This window comes from Arachis duranensis, chromosome 4, assembly GCF_000817695.3.
Source record: "Arachis duranensis cultivar V14167 chromosome 4, aradu.V14167.gnm2.J7QH, whole genome shotgun sequence".
In the NCBI taxonomy this organism is placed as follows: domain Eukaryota; kingdom Viridiplantae; phylum Streptophyta; class Magnoliopsida; order Fabales; family Fabaceae; genus Arachis; species Arachis duranensis.
Window position 1 is genome coordinate 64,062,258 of NC_029775.3, and position 4,212 is coordinate 64,066,469.

Below are 4,212 nucleotides of genomic sequence, written 5' to 3' on the forward strand. Positions count from 1 at the left end.
TAATTTAATTACTCTTAATTAATTAATTTATAAAATAAGATATCAAATTAATAAAATAAATCATAACTTTTTCAGGATGTTACTTAAATTAAATTATATATTTTTTTTTATTTTTCAATTACTAAAATTATACAAAATATTTAATTATACTAAAATTACTTAAGAATCTTATTTGATTTAAAATGAAATTATCTCCAAATCTATTTAATTATTTCTAATAAATTAATTTCTAAAATTATAAAGTTTAACTTAATAAAATAAAATTACAATTTATTCATAATTAGATTTTTTAAAAATGTGGAATGTTACACTACCTAAAACCCATAAATTTTAGGTCAAAAGAGCTTTCGATGGCAGAAAAAAATCATCAAAATCAGAATAAATCCACATATTCACGAAGCACAAAAACATAGTATGATAAACGTAGCTAAAACTGGCGCAGCGCAGAAAAATTGAGCCCTAAGCTTTATCACGAAGAACAGAATCACAAAATCAAAATATATATACCTGAAATTCAAGATGGTTACAAGAAGAACTGAGAGAGTGAGTTGAGATTAGATGGAAGAGGTGCCAAAAGGAGCAAATGCGACAAGAGTGGTGGCGGAGAGAGCTCTCCGACGATGGGAGTAAACGCGAAGAGAGCGACGGCGGAGGAAACTCGTGCGACGCAAGGGATGACAGAGAGAGATTGTGCGATGTAAGCAGCGGCGGCGGAAGCAGCTCGTGCGACGGAGAGAAGAAGCAGCTGTGCGATGGAGAGAGGAAGAAGCACATAAAAGGTATGGGTTGGCAGCCGTGTTTATTTATGAATGGAGCTCGAGAGAGATCGGAGGTAGATTATGTTTAAGTTAATATTTTCTGATGGAATATTTTAAATTACAGACAGATTTTCTATCTGTAATAATTTAATAAAATACAGTATTTTGTTCATTTAAATACAGACAAAATTTTTATCAGTAATTATTTTCCACAAAAAAAATTTAATTTTTTTAACAGAATTATTAATATTTTTTCTGTATGTAATTTATGCTAATTCATTTTCATTTGTTTTTGACAAAAAATCTCTCACAAAATCCGTCTGTATTTCCATAAGATAAAATTTATCAGAAATATCTGTCTATATAATAAATAATTTTCTAATAGTGACTATTATACTCAAATGCAAAGCACAAATAATAAACTAATATAACAAATAACTTCTGAATTATTAAACCTTAAATTTATTTTATTCAAGATTTGTCAAAAAAATTATTTTAGCGAATTTGCTCTTCCTTTTAAGAAGTTTTATTCTTTATCATTACACAACTTATTTTAGTACAAGCTAGTTGGAGCCCCTATTAGATTACAATCTAAATAGGTGGGAACAAGAAAGAGGAGACATAGAAATAGGCAAGGAGGTCATAGGGGCCTAGAACGTAGAAAAAGGACTCATTTGTTATTGTTGCAAAAAGTTTTCTAAAACTCTTCTGTCAACATCACTAATATCCATAGAATCCATTAGCAATGCTAGCCTTTCACCAAGGTCATCCACTTCTTTCTGCAGCCTCCTAATGTGACTGCAAGTTTCTTGCAAGATCTTTGACAATGAATGCTGCATGGAAATGCAAACTTTTCATCACTTAAAAAGGGAGTAGGAATTTCAGAATAACGCTAATTAATTTCGCCTAAGGATGTTTAGAATTACCTATAAAACTTCTACAAATATTTATTCTTTATAAAATTTCGAAAATTATTCTAGTTAAAGCGATTTTTTTTCCAATCAAATTTTTAATGTGTTAGACTAATAATTTTTATAAGATAATTAGATCTTAGGAGATATATTCTAAGTCAAATTAGTTTTCCTTTAAAAAAAATAATTTATCTGACAAAAATAATTCTCAAAAATTTTTAAAGAATAAAAATTTGTTTAAGATCAAAGTGTTTAATCTAACAAATCTAAAAGATTAATTTGAGTGTTCATTCCAAAATATATCTTGCGGTTATTTCATATATGAGTAATGTTATTTGAATGTTCTATGTATGTGAGACACCCAAAAAAGGATAATTGAAAAATAGAAAAATATGATAAACTCAAACGTGGATTATTCCACTTGTTAAGGTAGTAGACATTTGTTTGGAATTCAAATATATATATTTTTTTTTTATATAACCAACTTGGGTTGGTCGAGTGGTCAACTCTCTCGTCCACTTAAGCAAGTGTAACTCATTAGCCAGCGGCAGACCCTTAAATGAAACTCAGATCCGTGACGGATTAGTTCTTAACTTATCGGGTTGGGGAACACGTTTGGGTAAATAAAAAATTTTTTTTTATTATTTTACTTCCCTGATACATAATTATGATTGACCAAAATCTATGACATGAAAATTGACAAATGTATTTTAGTGGAGCATTTTTTGTTTCCCCTTTAGCTTAATTTTATCGCACTCTTTCAGGAGTCCAACTTTTATGTATTTATGTGATATTAAATCGGGACTCAAAAAGTAATAATGTATGCCTCCCTTATAAAAGGCTGACATATGAAATTTCACATAAATATCTAAATATAAATTATAATTTCTATAGAAAATTAAAACCAACTGAACAATACTCTGCTGTCATTTATCCATTACTGAAAACAATGCAAGTAATGCAACTACAAATCATGTAGGAAGAATGGGTGTTACCAATGCTCGTGAAATGTAACCGTAAACTTTCCATTCTAAAACTCTAATTAAAGATCTTAAATTGTAAAATAGAAGTATATGAGTGATTTGATCTAACACATTTTTTATATAACAATCTTTTCGGAACTTAAGAAGTTAGGAAAATGAGAATAGAAAGAATCGAATTGAATTCAAAACTTTATAGTCATAAGAATTTTAATATCATATTATAAAAGAGATAAATGAATAATTTTATATATTATACAATCAAACAAACAAATAATAATAGTGATACAATACATTATACATATATATACGCTACCTTTGAGTTGGTTCTTTGGTTCAGATGTGGCAGAAGTACTTGCAACCTTGACACAAGATCATTAATCTCATTCTCTGTTAACTTCAAACCTGTTGTGGAGCTTCTCTGGCCAGACATCACTGAATGGAAAAGCTTCTACTACTTCAATAATTATCTTTTATTATTTCTTAATAAATTATTATATATATGTGGCCTTTGCTTGCCTTGTAGAATGCAGTGTATGTGTGTTATTTTCCGTAGATATATATGTGGATGTTGCATTGCACACTGAAATGAATTGAAGCCTTTAAATAGAGGAGAGATGTTAAGTGAGTGAAGCTAGCTATAGGTTCGTGAAGGCACTGGTTAGTTGGAATAAGACGATTGCTGACAGGCATTTAATTATTGAATTGTATGAATCAAATTAAAGAAGCTTTTATCACACATACATGGACAATAGGCCCAGGGTTACTGTGCTTTTCAGAACCAATGCGTAACACAAAATCTTATAATAATATAAATTTGGTAGAGCTTCACTTATTTATTTTTCTTGGTGCATGCATGTATCCTTTTATGCAAAGCCTACTTAATGTATTTTCTTTTCTTCATGCTATTAAACATGAGACAATTTTAGTCAACCTATATAAATGTTTGGGATTTCAAGTTTAAATTGTGGATGATGTTTCATATTCCTTAGATTTCGTTTAGTAAAATATATACATTTTGAAGGGTTTATAAACTCATTATCATACTATTAGGCAGATTTTTAGTAAATCTATATTAGTTCAATATCTAGTAATCTAGGAATGAAATATATTCTTTTTTATGAGTACTAGTTTTGAGTTATGCACCAAAAATTTTATTTTTGGATTGATAGGAGAAAAAATTTGAAATATAAAAGTAAAGTTTGGAAATGACAAAAAAAAATGAAGAAGATACCAAAGAAAATAAAGTAACTGACTTTTGAAGCTACAATAAACAATAAACGCCTCTGACATTATCAAAGAACTTTGAGTTTAAATATAATGCATAAACATAAAGAAAAATACAAAAAGAAAAGCTTTGCTAAAGAAGTAAATTTGCATGAAAACTAAAGAGAATGTAAAAACAAATGGAAGAAATCCTACTGAAAAGTGAACTTTGAGAAAGATAAGAGAATCTCTCGGAATGTGAAATTACAAGAGTGTATTTTTGAAGAAGAATTTCAACCTCTATTCCTTCCAAATTATATATATTTATAGCTCCTTTTAACCAATTCAATTTTATCA

At 28.7% G+C, this 4,212-nt stretch overlaps 1 long non-coding RNA gene across 1 annotated transcript; it reads right to left on the bottom strand.

Moving 5' to 3' along the window:
• Positions 1 to 1,272: 1,272 nt before the first annotated feature.
• On the bottom strand, positions 1,273 to 3,112 carry LOC127746507 (uncharacterized). The gene is made up of 2 exons (XR_008008164.1): positions 2,966 to 3,112; positions 1,273 to 1,591 (listed from the first exon to the last, which is right to left on the bottom strand). It is a non-coding gene; the product is annotated as an uncharacterized LOC127746507 (long non-coding RNA).
• Positions 3,113 to 4,212: the final 1,100 nt, after the last annotated feature.